Below are 20775 nucleotides of genomic sequence, written 5' to 3'. Positions count from 1 at the left end.
TCTCTTGGGAATAATGGAAGACCATCAAAGGGTAATCAGGAAAATGCTAGTAGAAGAGAAGTGGGAAGAGATAGATTTTAATATAATTTGCATTTTACAAAGATCACTCTTTGGAACAAGATTTTTCAGTGACAGCTGCTTCCAAATATTGAATGCATATTTCTTAATAAATCAGACTCAGGAAAACGACAGTCATCTTCTTATTAAATATTGTGATAGTAATTGATAGTAATACCTTGCACTTGTTCAACTTAAAAAGACAACAACCCTCCGTTCTCACGTGTACTCACGTGTGATACTGTCTCTCTTAGTTAAGTATTGCACGTATAGTACCACGAAGTAGAACGTTTGAGCACAGACGGTGGCGTCAGTCTCCCAGGAGTTGCACACAATGGCACATAACAGAGGCCTTTGGACATTGGTTTTTGTTCCACGGCTGTTTCTGGATGTGTTTAAGCTGAAAGCTCCTGATCTAGGCTAGCTGCTTGAAGAGATTGGGTTCCAGTGCCTATGACAGTCTCAGTGATGGCAACTTGCTGGTGCATTTTGTTCTTGGGTTCAGTAAAGCTTTGGACTGGCTCTGGTGAACCACTCTTTCCTAATTGTTCTGTAGTGAGGTATCATTTCACTTCTCTTGCCTTCCTGTTTTTTCCCCTTACCTTCCTTTCCACTTAGTCATGATACTTTCTCTCTCCCGCCTTGCCATCCTTGCTCTTACAAATTTCCCTTCAGTTCTCAGCTGGAGCGAATGCCTCCCTTGCTTTTCTAAGTTCTGTGGGGTGGCTGATGAGGCATAGGGTGGGGGACACAGTGGCTGGAAGCCACAAGGAAACCTTTCCCTGAGGAAGGGCCAGGACAGTCAAACAGGACACAGACCCCATGGGTTTTAATTGAATCAGGGTGGCTGGATGCTGGGGGATATCACATAAAACCCCAAGAAATCATGTTGGTACCCTGGGTCTCCTGACCATCCAAGAAATCTGGGACAGCCCCTGGAATCTGGAAAACACTTGGTCAGCATGTACTTTTTTGGAGGCAGCTGGATAATCAAGAAGACTTTCATGGTTTTTTTCCTTGGTGTCACTCTATATCACATCATTTATTTGTTATTTGGTTAAGACATTTTATTTTTTTAATGTTTATTTTTGAGAGAGAGAGAGAGAGCGGGAGAGGGGAAGAGAGAGACCCATAGAATCCAAAGCAGGCTCCAGGTTCTGAGCCATCAGCACAGAGACCCACACGGGGCTCGAACCCACAAACTGTGAGATCATGACCTGAGCTGAAGTCAGACGCTTAACTGACTGAGCCACCGAGGCGCCCCGATTAAGACATTTTAATGAAACAGCAGCCCTTCTTTAGAAAGAAAGGGGTTTTACTGATTTCAGAATTCGGTTGTCTTTGCCATACCTGACTCATTTCATAATTCCAGTCAAACCTAGAATTCGTTTAGGATTTTATTTGCAATTAAATGTAAACTTAAAAATTGTGTCACTAAAATGCTGTGAAAAGATTTTTCTGTTTGCAAGATTCTCTTTGGGGTTAAACTATCTCTTTGGAGGGTTTCTTTTCTTTTTTATTATCTGTAAGTGTATATGATGCTCAAATGTGATTGCCAGATCTATATTTCTATGCGCCTTCCCTTTTAGGCATATTTTTTTCTCTCTTTACATTTTTTTTCTTCGAAATTTATTTACTCATTTATCATCCTTTGGTTCACTAGGTTCTTTTTCACTTTAACCATGATTCCATTAATCTCTTGGTCCAGAATGCAATAGTTGGCTTCAGAGAGAGAAGGGAGAGAAAAACAAATTCAATTGGGGAGCAACCCTGATGATCAAAGAAGAGATGAGGTCTCTGAACCATGAAAGATAAGAACTCAAAGAAGTCTGATATTCATGACCTTGCTCTATGTTAAGTGTCCAGAGTGTCATAGTTAGTAAAATTACAGTAGGCATCCTCCTGTTCTTACCAAAACAAAAAAATAGATTGAAGGAAAATATTATTATAGAATAATTGGATTACAAGACTAAGACTAAAACTATTTTAGAAGTCCCTTAGATTTTTCTTTCTTTCTCTAACCAGAGCTGATCTTGAATTGATGACATTTCCAATATCTCTCAATGTTACTGAAATAAAAACAAATTTGCCATTTATTTTCATTTAAGGTACCATCCAATAAAAGTTAATTTGGGATTACATAAAAATATAACTCGGCCTGTTTGGTCTGATGCGGACAGAACAAATTGTTCCATTCTTTATTTCAGAGGTAGCGAGGCCAATTAGCGAGGTACCATTAAATTAGCCACAGACAAAGTGCTGCAACCCCATGCAAGGTATTGGGATAGAAAGTAAGACAAAGAGCTTTTCCCACCTTCAAGTAGGTTGGGATCAGCTGTTTGAATTATCCCACAGAGGAGCGAGAGTGACCGACTGACTCACACGTTAAAAAGAACGGCAGCGAATCCTTGGAGGATGCCATATGCTCTGTGCTTTGCCGCAAGCTGCTGACAGTGCGTGACAACCACAGACCTGAGGTGCCGCGCCACCCCCAAATCCAGTGGACAGGAATTTCTCCAGGCTTTTTCATCACTAATGGAGACACACTCCTCCATTTCTGATATTTATCACAAAGTGAATTAGTTAAAATGCAAATTCTCTCTGCCTCAAGAAGTCTGTATGTGGACTGAATTAATAAAATATTATTTTTAAAGTACTGCGTTGAAGTGATGGTTAGAATTCATCTTGCCTCTCTGTCACTGTAGCCGTGGACATCCTAACATTCTGCAGTCTTGCCCCTTTAAACCTAACCTATTTGATTGCAGCCTGGATCTAAAATGAAGTTGTTTTCCAGAAGCTTCTTTATACATATTCATTTCAAAAGGCAAGGGTGACAGTGTTATAACAGGACAGTTTTGCATACAAAACAAGTGTATATGGGCCTGTATTGTTAAAGGCACTTTTACTTCCTTCCCCACCCCCCACCCCCCCCACCCCCCCATGCACAGGAAATTCTCGTGCCTGTAATTACTGGCTAGTAGCATTACTCCTGCAACGTGGAGTGCTTGGCCTGTTGTATGAGCCATGATGGATGTGTACCATGTGCCCGTAGAAGGAGCATCTCCTGTAACAGGCATGGTTTGCTGCATATTTATTATGTATTATTATAGTCTTCACTGTAACCTAGCCTAGAGTGAAGATTGCAGTGTGATTTCCATTGTAATTTCTTATTTTCATTCACTCATAGCCCTGAGAAATGAGGTGAATTCTTTCAGAAGGGCACTAAAAGACCCTTTAGTTGTACTGTGGCTGTTCACCTAGCTCCATCTGACCCAATGAATGTAACTATAAAGGCACTAATATATATTTCCAGGAGATGGAGAGATGAATTCATGAGTCAGTGATATTTTGCTATGGCTTTTGCATTTTATTCACTCTCCATATTTTTACTGCTGATAGGTCTCTCTATTAGCATGGAAGTTTATGTCATATTACAGCGTCCTATTTAATGCCCAGTCGAGATCCGACCTGCTCGCATCTAAGACAATCCGCTAATGGTTGAGCAAAGCGACAGGCCAAAGGAGGGGGATCTTAATTCAACGTTAGAAAATCCAGGTTTTGTGAGGCCTTTTCTGGCTGTTCTCGGTGAAACTCTTCTCATTCGACCATTGCTTGGCTTACTCCCATTGTCTCTTTATGATTTTTCATCCGTTGCTCTAAATTCAGTGTTCCAGAAAATTTAACTCTGTTATAAAGCTGTTGAACTTAAGATAAAAAAAAATTCAGCGCAAACATTGAGGTGCTGGACAGGTTGGTAGGAAGCAGAGACATAACCAGTAAAACATTTAATAACATGAAGACGAGGGCAGAAGAAAAATAATGGGATGACATGGGCCATGATTAAAATATCAGCAGACTAACATTATTAGATGGAGTTCCAGCTACCCAGAATGTGGCTTGTTGAGCTCTAAAATAAAGCTCTTTTGTCCCCCTTCCCCCCATATCTGGCCATGATGTTGTGTTGGGTGTGTAATTCAAGCTTTGGTAGAGACCAGTGGTTCACAGAGTAGGTCCCTGAGCCAGCAGCAGCATCACCTGAGAAACAGAACTATAGGTTATTGGGGCCCACGTTAGACTTACTGCATCAGAGACTTTGGGGATGGGACATGCAATCTGTGTTTTAATAAGAACTTCCGTGCGATTTGGATGCAGGCTAAAACTGGAGAACCACTGGCCTAGGGGCCTGGACACAACATTTTAATCTGCAGATGTTAAGAGACACTTAGACTTTAATACCCTTGAGTTGATCTCTTATTTATGATTTGAATGTTGTATTACCAGCATTGGTCAAACCAAAGGTGGAGAACTTCAAATATCAGACTTCTCTTGGTTATATTATCTGGCTAACGGGTGACTTGTAAATTAGAGATGGGGTGGGTGGCTCTCACAAAATATGATTCTGATTTTGGTGGCTATATTACCAGTAGGAAAAGATGAGGATTTTTTAATTTCAGTGTTTGTTATTGGTCGTTCGTACAGTGACCACGGAGTGCACAATTTAGGGAAAACTGCTTCTTCCCTGGCTCTTTTGCATTTATTAAAATTTGGTAATCCAGTGTACCTGTTAATAGTGACCTCTGCTGTCCAGAAGCAGTACTACGGCCAATCAGCGTAGGAATTAGTTATTGTTTAGTAAGAAGAAAGTAATGGATATACTGAAGTTATATAGGAAGGGAAAGAGGCATGGCTCACTGCAAAAATTATTTGGCTCTTCCCAAATGAAAATGTGTTGCATCTGTCTTGAAAAGAAAAATTATATGGTTTTTCTTTCATTCCAGATTACCAAACTTCACCTTTGAAGGCACTCTTCAATAGAATAGGAAATTACTAGAATTCAAAAAGGAAATCAATATGATTTCCTAACTACCATGACAATTCCCAGTCTTTAACATGTGACATCATTACTTAGCATTAGGTTATTATTTCTGGTCTGAAATACAATCTTACAACTCTCAAAATAAAATAATTATTTTCAAATGCCTTAAAGAATCTTAACATGAGTTGTATTGGTAGGACAAGGGTTCCTGGTACCCAGCAAGTGATAAGATATTTGTCGAATGGCTACCTGAAGACAAGTGCTACAGAGTTAAGGTGCTGTATCTGCAGCATCTAAGACAATCCTGCTTATGGTAGAGAGAGAATCAACATGGTTGCTTGCTTCTTTACAATGTAGAATCTGACTTGGAATTGGAGGACCTTCATTCACATCCCCTTTTCTGTGTGTGTAAGCTTTTGCAATGACTAACTTAAGCACTTCGGGATGGGTATTAACTCTTCTAGGTCACTTGGCTAATATTTTATAAATTGAGCCTATTGAATGCAACTCTTAGTCAATCAATTTAGAAAACTAATTGCATAACTTTTATGTGCCTACTGGTACAGTAGTATAGTAGAAGAAGTTTGGGCTTTGGAATTAGACACATTTTAGCACTGATCAGTGATTCTTCTCCTTATTTGTGGCCTCAGGCAAGAGACTTCACTACTCTGAACCTTGGTTTCCACATCTATAAAATGGGGAGATAAATTATACTTACTGTAAAAAAACAAAAACAAAAACAAAAAAAACCCCACTTCCAATACAGGAAATCAAGCAGAACATAAAGTGATTTTTTAATGCCATGCCAGGAACATTTTCTAAAAAGTACACCTGAAGGACATCTGACTAGGTAGGGCAACAAATGTGCACAATGAATTACAGTTCAGACATTTTCCGGTTCCATAAAACTGATAAGATGTGATGACATACATTTCTGTCCAAGAGATAAGATAGCCCCCCAAGTTACAGTTGTATTGTCATGTAGGATATTAACTAGTTTTGTAGCTCAGTGGTACTTTCTCCATATTTCTTTTTCTTTCTTCCCCTGCTCCCTTCTCCCCTCCCTCACTGACTACAATTCTTGTTTCTCAGAATTCTTGTGAATGGGTTTGCCATCCACTAGTTTCCTTAATAATGAACTAAATAAAATTTGACACATTCTCACTCTATATTTGTATGAGAATTATATTTTTAACCTTCGGAAAATTATGCTTTGACATAGTACCTTAAAGAGTTTTTGTCAGAATTAAAATGAGAACACATGTGGGAACCCTTCTTGCACAGTGGTTGACATACAATATGCATATTTCTTTTTCTCTTTCCTGGGTTAAAAATGTTCACATGTTGTTCTTGCCCTTGTGGAAGTAAAACTCTACCTAGAAAAACAAAATGATCACCTAAGAGATAAGAGGAGAATGCTTATGGACAGACTGAGCTGTAAAGTACCCATTCTGAGGGTGGAGCTTAGAGAAGGAGACTAGAGGCTTCAGTAAGTTGTTCATGGATTTGGACCTGATGAGGCTGATTCATAAAGCCAGGAATCTGCATTTTAATGTATTATATTGTGTTTTATTTATTTGTTTAGTTAGGGAGAGAGAGAGAGAACACGCATACACAGGCAGGCCGGAGGAAGAGGGAGAGAGAATCTTAAGCAGGCTCCATGCTCTCTTCAGAGCCCACGTGGGGCTCAGTTCCAGGACCCTGGGATCGTGACCTAAGCCAAAATCAAAGAGTTGGGCGCTCAACCAACTGGGCTGCCCAGGCACCCCCGTAATCTGCATTTTAAACAAATCTCTCCAAATGACGTGGAGTATAAGAGTTTAGAGGCAATAGAATTTAGCAGAGGGAATAGAGATGTTAAGAAGACTCCAAACAAACATTTCAGAAGTGACGATATTAAAAAAAAAAAAAAAAAAAAAAAAAAAAGAAGTGACGATATTCAGTGAAAGAAGGGCTATTAGGATTGAAAGAGGATGAAGCCTGTAGTCTGTTATAACAGACTCTGGCTGTTGGATTAGGGAAGAGGAGTTAACAAGTATGAATCTCCGTGCAAAATTTCCAGTGTGCAGGGAACTTATGTTTATTTCTCTATAACTGAATTTAATTTCTATTCAGAGCTGTCTGTTTTCCAGGAGGCAGGAGTATAATCCCTGACAATAAGAGATCCCTCACAGTTGCCTTGAGCTACCCATAAAGCTACAACCTTCACAGCCACCCTGGTTGTCTGTCTGTCCTGGGTGTACTCACTGAGGGTCTAGGAGCTAGGCCAAGCTTTGACTGGAGAGGGAGCTGAACTTTCTCTGGTATCCTTATCCACCAGGGCTGGCATCTGCTGCAAAAATCTCACTAGAAAGGTGGTTTCTATTTTGGTTTCCTTAACCACTAGGGGTTCACAAACCTAGTCACAGAGGGCTGCTGGCCTATTTTCAGTATTTCCCAAAATTTTCCTGACCAGGCGTCTATCTCCCGTTCTTTCTGTGAACTGAACTCTTTCTCCCAGTAATCCAGACTCTGTCCTAAAGTTCTTAACTGAGATCTTCCTACAAATACTCAAGAAGTCTGAGTCCGTTTTCCTTTGAAATGTAGATGTAGCTCTCAATAGTCCTTTGAGAGCTCAAAGATTTAGGATCAGCATCTCAGAGTGCCTTTGTTTTCCTCTTCTGCATTTAAAAGTGAAGGGTCCACCTGGGGCTGGTGCAAATGGCTTAGGTGGGGATAGAGTGTGCTTTGGAGAATGTAGAACTTTCATTTTTTTTTTTTTTTTACACTGTCCTCACCCTTCAGTGTAAAAGATTTAAAAGAAAATCATTAGAAGCAAGGGTAGAATGAGGAAGGTAAAGTAAGTTGGCTTCCCTAGAAGTGGGAGAGATGCTTGGTAGAAAAAACACGTTCTAGTAACACTTTGGATAAAGAGGATCCTGGCTACCAGAGTTTCCTTTGTTTTTTCCTAACACTTTTTTCCCAGTCCCTGTCTCCACAAGTGGCTACCTTTGGCACACATTCTAACTTCTTCATTTCTAGCCCCTGTCCCGTTGGGAGAGGGAGCTCATTCACTCATTCAGCACATATTAATACGCATTGAGCACAGAACAATGTGTGGGACAACAGGCTCTGACAGGTCGTCATAGCTCCAGTGAGTGAGACAGGTGGGAGGATCCTTGCCCTCCTTTGATGGGGGACCCTTCCTAACCCCCTTTTAAGAAAAGGGAAATGTTACAGGCCTCCCAAGTTGGAATCTGTAAGTACTTTGAACCTTTGCAGATGTTGTAAGTTATCCTGAGATGCCCTTTTCTTCCTTGATCACCTGAGACATTCCTAAAGCCTCTCTGTGATGCCTTCTGTGCTGTGTGTATGTGGGCAAGGGGTGGGGGTGGGAGATGCCTCTCCCAGTCTCAAGACTGAGAGAATATCCCTACTGACTTTACAGTCTCTGCACTTCTGGAACACCTCTGCTCAAGCACTGTGTTCTCTCATTGCAAATATTAGCTTATTTCAAAATATGTTTATTGAATCCCTACTGAAACATACTAACTATAGAGTACAGAAGTCCCCCCATCCCTATCTGTGATTTTGCCTTCCACAGTCTTAGTTACCCACAGTCAAGTGCGGTGTAGAAGCAGATGATTTATAGTTCTTCTGAGGAGCCGTCAAAAGGTCGATAGTAGCCTCATGCTACATCACAGTACTGATGTCATGCCTTCACGTCATCTCATTATGAAGGCATTTTATCCTGTCACATCATCACAAGAAGGGTGAGTACAGTCCAATAAGGCATTGTGAGAGAGAAAGATCACATTCACACGACTTTTATTATAGTATATTATTCTATCATTAGTTACTGTTGTTAATCTCATAATGTGTTTAATTTATAAATTAAGTTTTATCATAGGTATGTAAGTATAGGAAAAAACAGTATATATAGGATTGAGGACCATCCACAGCGTCAGGCATCCACTGGGGATCTTGAACAGTGTCCTCCAGGGATAAGGGGACTACTGGAGTAGTTAAGAGTGTTCTGGCTTTGCATTCAGACTCCTTGGGTTTGGGTCTCACTTCATCACTTATTAGCTGTGTAATCCCAGGTAAGTTGCTTTATCTGTCTCAGTTCCCTGCTCTGTAAAATGTGGGATCATAATAGACCTAATCCAGGGGATTGCTATGTATTACATGGTGTAAAGTTTGTCGAACAGTATTACATATTTAATAAATGTTATCTACTACCCTGTGCCAAATATTTTATATTTGAAATCAGGTCTATGACTTACTCATGTTTGTATCACCAGCTCCTAACATATATACTGAATAAATGAATCAGCAATCCACCATTAATCTTCCACTCTACCTAAGGCACTGTGGGCTCCTAATGACCTTTGACTTTTTAAGAGCTCTCCCGCTTCAATGCCATATACTTTTTATTTAATTTTTATTTATTTTTTATTTTTTTATTTATTTATTTTTTTTAATATATGAAATTTACTGTCAAATTGGTTTCCATACAACACCCAGTGCTCATTTATTTAATTTTTAAATTAGAGTGTTGTCACTGAGTCCATGACCACAAAAAGAGCACTCAACTAAAAATCAAGGGATCTGAATTTTTATCTTAGTCCAATCAGTCATTATCTGGATGACCTTAGACAAATCATTTAACTACTCTAGTCCTTCATTTCATAATTTAAACATGGGATCATAATCCTCTTATTGAAGCTTCATTGTTGTTGGGGGAACAAAATGAATGATTTAATACACATATCAGCATTTTGAAAGAGATAAAAACACCATGTAAATTAATGTAAACTTGAAGATGTTTGGTTTTGTTAAACCAAGATAGAAATCATGTATTCATTTATTCCTCTGACAGTCTTTCAGAGTCTGCAATATGGAAAACATTGTTGCAGACATTAGCAGGATACAAAGACCCTGGTGGTTTATGGGGTGGTAAGCAGAGAGAGGGAAGGTCGGTACATAAAAACTACAAATGTAGGCATAATGGCAGCATGTCTTCTGAAGATATAAGGCACAAGGTATAGGAGAGAGGAGAAATCCAGGGAGGGCCAGAGGGCTTGGAAGTGAATCCAAAAGATGAGTGAGATTCCTGCATTTGGACGTGAGAAGGTCAGAGAAGAAAGGAATTAAATTGGGGATGGAATTCTATGGCCAGACCACACATGCAGCAGGAGTGATTTCCCTTGTCTGGAATCACTGATGAAACAACAATCAGTAGAAGAAGGAGAGGATGGTTAGGAACTTTATGATCTGAATAATTCTTTTTTCCAGTCCAAGGATTTTGAAAAGTGTTTTGAAATATACTTAGCCTTTCTGCTCCTTATCAGTAGACAGCTTTGTGCTATTATAGGAATAATCAGCCATACTTTTTGGTTTTGGAGTTCTTCTGTGCCATACCTAGGCCATGATGCCTCAAAGGAGTCTACATGGACAATACCTAGAAATGGTATCAGTTTTTACAAAATGGCAGAATTTATAAGCAGTATTTAAATAAGTTTGGTCAAGAGAGATGATCATGAAAGGAAAGATTTTGTTAAGAAGGAAAAAGAATAAGAGATATATAGAAAGGATTGATTCCTTAATAAATGGGAAAGGGTTTATAAGCTCACTTTCTTCCCTTCTGTTGCCTTCATAAAATGAGAAGATAATTGAAGACAAGTAAGCAATGTGTCAGGTTGGCTGGTTATAACAAGAGGGAGGTAATAGGAGTGACAGGAACCTTGGTGGGCATAGTCCACTAGCGAGTACAGCCACAACTTGGATCTGGGCTTAGTCACCGGGTGGGGGAGAGTGCATGCAAAATGGCAGCAGTTGTCATGCCTCCCAGTATCCGCTCCTCTTTGCACATCCTCCTATCAAGAGGTGAAATCTATTTCAGTATCTATACCCCCATAAATCCCAGATTGGCTTTGTGAATTACTTTCAAAATAGAATACTATGGAAGTGACAAGGTGCCAGTTCTTGTGTACTCCCTCTCATTGTCTTGAAACTCTGCCCAACTGCCATATGAACAAACCCAGACTAACCTACCTGAAGATGAGAGGCCATGTGGACCAGAGTTAAGTCAGTCCTTGTCTAGAGATGTGATGGTGCCCAGCCAAGATCAGCAAAGCCACCTGCCAGCCTACAGATGACTAGAAGGAAGCCCAGCCAAACTAGAAGAACCACCCAGCTGAGCCCAGCCTAAATTGCCAATCTGCAAAAATTTTGAGCTAAATAAATCATGCAGGCCAAACAAAACATGTCTGCAGACTGAATCCAGCCCTCAGGCTATCAATTTGTATCTATGATCTGCCCTTGCGTATTCTCCCTAAACTGTCTACAGACCTGGCTAGAATGTAGTTAGACTGACAGTTTGTCCTTCCTTTCTCTTAGGAAATTAACACTTTATAGCTATTCTGTGGTCTCCCTTCTTGTTCTCCTGCTCCCATTGCCACTGCCCTTTCCCTCTTTGTTTTCTTATCTGACATTGTCTCTGGTTCCTGGATCTCTAGTCTACTGAATAGAGTGATGCTTACTGTAATGTAGGACTTGTCTTCCAAATCCAGCCCTCTGCTTTCCATCTCCCCAACAAAACCTCTGATGCTGAGCGTTCTGGGACCATAGATGTCACCATTTTATAAGTAACAGCTGGAATGGAAAGCTATGTAGATAGAGTTATTGTCATTGGAATGCTTCTCTCAATAGTCCCCGGAATCTTCCTGCAGAGTGAGAGGGCACCAGTAAAATGTGTTTCAGTTACGAAATTGTTCCTAATAACCACTTTAGATAAAATGGCTGTTGGCATTCAGACATTTCAGACATTTTATACCTTATCCTCCTGCTTCCTCTCTTTCTTATGCTTTCTCCCTTGTTTTCTTGGCTATCAAGCTCTTATTAGATGTGTCTGAGTGGTCTATATTTGTGTTCCTTTTTCTAGTTTAGTAACGTGTCCTTTTTATATGTGTTCTGCTCCGTAAATCCTTTCTCCATACATTCTTTGTTTGGTTTGGTTTGTAAAAAATATCCCAGCATCTGTGATAGAACAGTTTGCAAATAAAGGTGGTATGTGTATGTGTATGTGTGTGTGTATGTGTGTGTGGTGTGGGTGTGCGTGTGCACAATACAACAAAGTCCTAATTCTGGATGTCCCCTTATTAGCTTTCTGGACAGTGTTTCTGTGGAGAATTACATTTTATATTGAATCTGAGAGTGAGTACTCTTCTGTTCTGAAGCTCATGTCACTCTTCAAGTGATGCCTCCTGTCAATTTGTAGGACAGACCATTCAAAATTTGAATTTTGTTTTAAAGGCATATCACCTTAACATGAAATTGTTATCTCTTCTTCAGTGGCTGCTTAAAATAAAATGTAGGTTGTAGTTGAAGAAATATGATTGTGTTAGCTGATTAGTTACATATTTAGACATGACTAAAATTAGACATATTATGACAACGATCCTGATTCTCATGAATGTAGCAGACTTGTTCCCAGGATGCATTTGAAGGGATGTCATGACGGCAGACAACTACTCACTCTGTATTACTCATGTTTTGATCTTTATTAACAAAGAGTTAGTCCCACATGTTCATGTTAAATTGATTGGCTTATTCACCACCCCTCCACCCCAACATTTCAAGTCTTTGTATTGGAGTTCTGTTCTTAAAAAAAAAAAAAAAGGTGTTTATTTCAGCTCCACGAGACTGAAAACATAGGATTTCTACCAGTGTGTGAGGCTTCCCCCTACCCCAGTACTTTTTAAAGAGGATATCTCTGTTGTCTGTATTTAACTTGCTTCTCCTGAGATAAGAAGGACCTCTCCTCCTGCACTAGAGGAAAACCACCACATTCTTGGGCTAGGTCAGAAAGGGGAGATACAAACATTAGACTCTTGAAAAGCTCAGATAAACGTTCACAATATGACTTTAACGAGAGCAACCCTCTTCCTTTATGTTAGGTTTAGATGAAAAAAAAATACTGTATTGCATCAGATATGTTGTAAAAGGGCCCCAGAGGCAGGTGCATGTAGGAAGCCTGAGGGCTGTGAAGTGGTGGTCTGTAATTGTGTTGGAGCATATGCTGTTTGGGGTCGGGGAGAGATGATGGCAGGTTGACTTGAATAGGGGCTAGAACATGGATTCTTATATGTAATTTTCCAAATCTTCCCTATTAGTGGGACCAACCCTGTTTCCTACAGTTCTGGGGAAATGGGAGAGTTATTGGGCTGTGTGCGTTATTGACTAGAGACCAAATGGGGCCACAGATGTCATAATTTCCCTATTATCACTTTGCTGAGCGCTTCCTGGCCTCCCTTCATTATCTTGCTCCACATTAGCAGTTATAAGTAGCTTCTTTATAGGATCCAAATGCTGTTGACTCCCTTTGGCAGTGCTTCTGATTGTGGGACCCAGTGGGTGGACGTGCAGGAGCACAGCCCCTGGGTTTCCAGAGTGGTTTAACGTGGAATGCTCTGCTCACCTCTGTCTCCCAGCCAGAGGGACATTTCCTTCCCCGTAATAGAAAGACAACTATCTCTGCCCTTTTCTTTCCAGGCCAGAAGAGAAGAGCATCAACACTGGGCAGTGGAAGGCACAGACGAGGGCTGTGTGTGTTGTAACAGGAAAGGTTATTACAGATTGTGTCCAGCCCTTCAAGGGCCATGTGCCACCCAGAATGGCTTCCCAGGTGCATGTGCACGAGAGGTCCAGGTGGCCCGGCTGAGCAGGTCAGACAGTCGATTTTGTGTTCATATTCTGAGCTTGTCATTATTTTTAGCAGTCCCTTCTCTGAGACTTACTAAACAGGGGCTCAGAAAGTTATTCTTTCACGAAGGAGGCTATACCTGATACATAAGGCTGAAAATTCAAAACACGGATTTCTGACAGAATCCTTGGTAACCGTGCTACGTGTTTCTTTATACTTTTCATGTTATTATAGCACTGGGTTCTGTGGACACTAATGAAGATGATCTTAGTTTTCCTTCCTCTCGTCATTGCTGATGACACAGGTTGTACGTAGTTGTATGCAACTTCTTGCTCCCTTAGCAAAGAGATCCCATGGACTCCAGGGCCTAGAACAGTGCCTGGCTCGCAGTTAAGCCTCAAAATAAATACTGTTGAATGGATGAGTGAATGAACTTAACTCCACTGGGTACTAGCTGGATAAGCCCCAATTTCCTCATCTTTATGATGTGTGGATCATCAAAGCAACTCTATATGGCTGCCCTAGAGAGTTAAATGAAATTATGTATATAAAAAACCCCTAAGGGTGCCTCCTTGTAATAGTCATTTAAAGTTGGTTTTGTTTTGTTTTGTTTTTCCTTTTTCTTGTCTTCCCTCCTCCTGGGCTTGTTATAAGCTGCTAAGGGAATAATGGGTGCAAATGTTCTGCAAAATCTACACAGAAACACCGTGGTTTTATCTGTGTCTGGTGGGTCCTGGTGGACAAATGTGGAAGCACATTGGCTACACGCGTGGCCCGTTTGAAAGACTTCCCGTTCTCCCACAGGCAGATGAGCAAGAGGAACACGGTGAAGTCTGCCTAATGGAACTTTCGTCAGAGTAGGCAGAAGAAAGAGAAGGAAAACTGGGCACATACAGGTGTTCATGAGTTTAACTGGAGAGTCTCAGAGGCCCGTGCCACCTGAATCACTAGTGATATTTCCTTTGAAAAAAGATTTGATTGGCCACCTTGAGCATCCAGGACTGTAGAGGTATGACCTGCATCCTCTCTAGAAACCTATGGTCTGCTAGAGATGAACCAGCAAGCACGCGGAGAAGAGCACATTTGAACAGAATTGCATTTTTCAAAAGCTCTTGGAAGAAGAAAAGCTATTCGTTTCAGTCTACATTCCACCAGCATGCTCCTAGAATATTTAGGGTGAGGAAGTGTGTGTCTGCATGTGTTCTGTGCGTGTTGGTGGAGAGGAAGGAGGAGGGAGGAGAAAGTTTCATTCCAGGGAGAAGGAAGGAGAAAATCCTGACCGGAGACTGTGGGACTGGAAGGAAGAACCGGAAAGCCCAGAGTGAGATCGTGCCCGAGGCTGAAAAATGAAGAGGATCCAGCTACATAAAGGGAGCCGTGCTGAGGAATCACAGAAACAGAGAGCGATGGTGGACCCGTGAACAGCGGGAGAGCAGAGAGAAAGGCATGGTGGATGCGCACAGCAGGGGGATGTGGCAGCCTTGTGGGGCAGTGAGAGAGCTGGTGACAGTACTGGAGACGTCCTCTGTGGGGGGTGGGGGGGCTGAGTGTGTGACAGGCAGCAGATGCACACAGCAGGGAGCAGAGAGGCTTCGCAGAGCTGGGGAAGCACAGAAATTAGGGATCCAAAAGACCTGTTAGGTCACTCCTGGCTCCCCTCTGCTGCCTGTGCCTCTCAGGTTCTTTTGTCTAGCATATATTCTGCAGTGTCTCCTGGATGACTGCACCCACTCCTTCCCCTCCAAATGCTTGCAGGGGATGAGGTTTCTTTCCACAGCCCGTGGTTTCTGAATATACATATAGAATACATGAAGAAAGACCAGGAGGAAAATAAAAGAGAGAGAGAGAAGTCGTGGACGCAGAAGCACACACATGTTTGATAGTCACGAAGGGAGCATGATATGTGGGGAGTGTACTCTTCCAGAGGCCTTGTCTGCAAAAATAATGGTCCACAGACCTCCAGGATGTGATTTAGCAAGTGGTCTTGCTTTTCAGGGGAGAAGAGGCAAGCGAGAAGGAGTAAGAGGTAAAGAACATGAAGTGGGAATAGAAGGACGTGGGGAGGAGATGGAGAAGAGGTGTGGGACATGGAAGAAGCCTTACTCCTAGAAGGAAGAAAACGGAGGGGCACAAAGGAGGCGTCAGGGTGGAGAAGGAGAATGAGAGAATATACATTCTGTATATTCAGAAGATCATTCTGTAGTTCTCTTTGAGAGTTTAGAGACCATGACTTCTTGTCAGAAACGTTTTACAGCTAGTAAAGCTAGTCCAGTGGTTCTCAGCTACGGGAGGTTTTACTCCCCAGGAGACATTTAGCAATGTCTGCAGACATTTGAGGTTGGCCCAGCCGGGTGTGGGGGCACTATGAGCATCTTGGAGAGGCCGGGGATGGTGCCAAATATCTTAACAAAGCGCAGGGTCATCCCTCACAACAAAGAAGCATCAGGCCCAGGATGTCAGTAGTGCTGAGGGGGAGAAACCCTGAACTAGTGCGTATTAAGTGTGTGCACACGTAAGTGAAATGAAGTTTGCACAAATAATACCGATCCATCCTTACTATGTGTGATGCACTCTGATATTTGGTGTTCTAGGTTATTCTATTATGTCATTAAGTAATGTCGATCACATTTTTTCATGTTCCTTACCGCCTCCGGCTTTGGCTCTCTGTCTGGGATGGCCTCTGCTGGTTGTGGCATAGCCAGTTCCCTCCCAGCATTCAGGTGTTATTTGTACAATTTATATCTCTGCCCACCAGAACAAAGCTTCTGGAGAATGGGGGATCATACCTGTCTTGCTTATCCCTTTATCTCAAATGTTTAGCATAGTGCTTGGAATGTAGCAGTCACTCAACAAATAATTTCTGCAAGCTTCTGAATGAATGATCAAATGCCTTCTGGACAGTGCAGAATGAAACTCTGCCATGCAGTATTATATTGAGATCAGAATATTTCTGCCTAAAATATGACTAAAGTGGACCCAAGGGTTACGGTTAATAGCTCTTATTCTTGCCTTTTCTCCAACATCATCTCTTTCTAAGGCACATACTTCATACACTGTTAGAAAGGAAATGCTGGCCCTTTCTATTCCAGAAGCACCTTGAGAGGGACTGGCATTTGCAGTGGTTTTCATCTTACCTGGTATTGTTGTGATACAAACATAATTCATGGATCTGTCTTACTCCCTTAAAATCAGTAAGATGGGAAATCCTGTCCTTCTCTGGAGTGGATTTGTATAAGACTTATTTAGACATTTGACATGGCTGGTGCCTGCATTTGAGTAGACACTAGCAAATGATCCCTTGAATAATAAGGGGGACAGTGTCACAAGTCTTTATTTTTTTATTCAACTTTTACCACTGAGTTATTGCATTTAAAGTGGAGGAAAGTCCAAGCAGATAATATGGTCGGACCATCTCACTCTATGGATGAGATGACTGAGAAAGGGCTGGTATGTTAATTTGGATAGATCTTACAACCACCTTACAAACGAGGCTTTGTTATGTCTAATCTTAAGATGAGAGGACGGGACATTAAGAGTTTGTGGCATCCTCAAGCCAGAGAGCTGATAAATGGCACATCCAAGATCCAATGCCAGGTTTCCTTCTGACTCAAAATTTAAGATGCAGAGATGTAGATTAGAGAAACATCAACATTTATGTAGTGCCAGAAGCCATGGCAGTGGAAGAGCCCATCAGGTAAATTGTGTAGCATGAGGAGAGAAGGGACCCTGGGAGAAAATCTAGCGGATGCTATTTACATCCAGGCAGAGGAATGTAGCCTGCCCAACAAGGGTGACTGCGAATGAGCAGTGGACACAGGTTGGGGACAAGGAGGAAGGAGAGCGTGATATCACAGAAGCAGAGGGAGGAGAGTTTCAAAAGATAGGGATGATCCAGAAGGTCTAACCCTGCAAGAGATTGGATCAGAAGTATTCTGGTGGCCAATGTCCTAAGGATCTGGCAACACAGGAGGAGTAAGGAGGTGTTTGATGACCTTGAAGGGGACTATTTGAGTAGCCAGATTTCAGTGGGTGGAGAAGTGACTGGGAGGTGAGAAATGAGACACAATGAACACAGTTGGCTGTTTGATTGAGAGGAAATGGAGCGGGGGTGGATAATTCAAGATCAGTATGGGTTGTGCTTGTCTGTTGGCTTGTTTTTCAGATAAGAGAGAATAATGTAAGGTTAAGTGCTGTCAAGAAGGCCCCAGCAGAGAAAAGAGGTTGAGAACTTAAGAAAGAGATGATCTTCAAGAGCTCAAGGCACTAAGTTCAGGAGGGGTGGGTTTGCAGTCTCAAAATTAACAGGAGTTGAGGGTCACATTTAGGACACAACAAACTGAGAGTTTCAGCCGGATGTTAAATATCTACTGTTCATTCTCCATGAAGTCAAGTAACCCACATTCACATAAACTTCACCTTTTCTGGAGAGACCATCTCTATGTATTTGTTCCTTCATAGCATTTATAACCTTCATTTACTTATCTTTGTTTTCTTATTTTTGTCTCTGTTCTTCAGTCAGATGTTGGATCCATGGGGTGGGGCCTACACCAGAGAAACGGTCTAAATCTTTAGGAAACCTTCCTCTTTGAAACAATCCTGTTTGGAAGCTGGGGTAATGCTAAGACATAGCTCACATAAGAATGCCTTAAATTTATGTTGGAAAGTGAGGAAAAAATAGAGATGTCGTTAAAAAAGTTGTGTGTGCATGGATTTGGATTGCATTGCATTGAACAAGTAATAAACCTAAGGGCACATAAAACGAAACAAAAAATTCTCTCTTGAGCATGCAAGGGCTCTTGAAGTAAGCATACAATACAGCTTTTCTCTCCACCTTTGCTTCTCAGCTTGATAATTTTCAAATTAGAAATTGTTAATACTAATTTTAAAAACTAGAAGGTCCTCAGTGGGATTCTTAAAATGGAAACTCTGTTCTCTTTATCCTCCCTCAGTTCTCTCACCTGTCTCTCACTCTCTGTCTAGCTCACCCCCATGTGCAGAATGAACTTGGCGTTGCCTGGGAGAAAACTGGAGTACACGCTGTCTCTGGCCCTATTTGTTGATGTGATTCAGACCATTGAAATCTTCCCCTCATCTACCCGGGACAGGTCAGAAAGCCTTCCAATATTTCCCTTTCGAGAGGAACTTTCTGTTTTACAGACCACACACTGATCCTTGAAACCAAATAAGAAGAAAATGCTGCTTCTTTTCCCAACTCACAGAGAGATGGGTGCCTTGGGACTATGCGCGAAGCACGGTGAAGGAGAGGGCATTGGGCACCATGCAGACAGCAGGGCACAAGGTCTCAGTTTCTAATTAGGTGCCAGTAGCATAAGTGGAATGCTCAAGGGCGTTTAAGGAGACAGGGCTGGATTTAAATTCTGCTCTGTCACTTACTGGCTGGTGACCTTGGCCTGCACCTTAACTTCTCTGAGCATTGGCTTCCCCATCTGGAAGATAGTGGATAATTATGCCTTCGTAGAGCTGTGAGGATTAAATGAGATCATCCGTGAACACTACCCATGGAGAGCCTCAACAAATTTTAGGGTTTTCCATATTTGCATTCCATTTTGCACCCTGGATTACTCCCCTCCTCCAGCTCGGTTTTGAGTGAACAATACTATGAAATAGGTATTTTACTTCAGTTGTGTGGTGTGGTAACAAGCATGAGGTGAGGGAAATCAAACGAGAATAAGGAGGCAGAGGCAGGAGGTGAGTCCAGTTTGGGGCATGTTAGTTTTGAAATGCCTCCAAGACATTTAAGAGGGGAACTAGCACTCAAAACTTCTGGAGAGGTATCAGTTTAGAAGTTATTAGCATATCTGAGGTGGTTTCTGAAGAGAATGAAGGTCATTTCTTGAACCCCAGGGAGTGCCATAGGGCTGATGTGAGAATGACACATTCTAGGAGGTGGAGACAGGTGGCGCAGGGGAACCAAGAGAGACTGTGGCACACGTACCACAGGAAGAGCGAATTTGAAATATCACAGAGCCGTCCTCTTTGCCAGGTGCAGCAGGGCAGCTTGGTAGGATGGTAAAAAGTGTCCCTTAAGATACGGAGCTCACCGGTGAACTTGATGGAAGTACTTCTGAAGAAACAGCAAGGGTGGAAGCCAGAACGCTGGGAAAAATGGAAGGTGGGGAGGTCGAGATAATGAGTGTCGACTACTCTCTCAGCAGAGAGGGACACAACTGGAGAAGGAGGAAGGGTCAAGGGTGAATTTTATATTTCAGAATGTACTCACAGAGGGGAAGGAAATGAAAGGGAGAAGAAGAGGTTGAAGATGTAAGAAAAGGAGAGCAATTTGGGGAGAGATTGAAGGACATGAGAGACAATAGGATTCGGAACAGCAAGAGAGGGTGCTGAGCAAAGAGTGGGGGTACCTTGTCCTCTGGGCAGTGTGTAGGAGGAGAGGTTTGAGATGAAAAAGGGTGATGGATTGATGGAGCGTACTGCTAATCATTTACTTTATCTTTACCCATCAAGATGTGGTGAAGTTTTGGAATGCTTATGCTCATATTGCCTGTGTCCTGCAGTATAAGGGAGGCCTTCATGATGGCTGTGTCCCACCATGCTATGGCCCAGTCTTCTAGGCTATGGCTTCTGCATCCTTTACCTGTTTTGTTCTTTTGTGGCCAGCCTTGATTGAGCATTCAGGGATGAGAGCTCCATTGGAGCTCGCGTCTCGTGGAATGCTTTCCATGAACAGCATTCATTCAATAGCAATTTATTAGCCCCTTCTTGGGGTTAAGTTGGTGAATGGAATCACATAGTCTCAGTTTTCATGGAGCTTTCAGTCTGGTGAGGATAATAACAAAGCTAAATGTAAAGTACTGATAACGGGAAGGTCTGTGAAAGTAAAGCATACAGTATGATGACAGGGGATTACAGGGGCCCCAGATGAGTCTGCAAAGTCAGGAAAGAAATCTTCCTTGAGGAAGAGATGTTTGACAGGAGAACTGAAGAGGCCTAGGAAGTTGCTAGCTAGGTGGAGCTGTGTGGAGTTGCTAAAGGAATACATCCCAGGCATAGAGAACAGGTTGAACCATTGTCCGAAGTCAACATAGAGCGTGATGCTTTTTTCAAAGGTCAGTCATTTGAGCCAAAGATAGTGCAATAAAAGGGCATAAAATTGATTGAGAGAAGCAGACATAGGGCAGACCATGCTGAGCCTTGTTAACCATATTAACACCTGTGAACTTTATGGTGAGTACGGTGA

This window comes from Neofelis nebulosa, chromosome 8 (assembly GCF_028018385.1).
Source record: "Neofelis nebulosa isolate mNeoNeb1 chromosome 8, mNeoNeb1.pri, whole genome shotgun sequence".
NCBI classification, from domain to species: domain Eukaryota; kingdom Metazoa; phylum Chordata; class Mammalia; order Carnivora; family Felidae; genus Neofelis; species Neofelis nebulosa.
The sequence above is the reverse complement of the archived record's forward strand: the minus strand, read 5'-3'. Positions refer to the sequence as shown.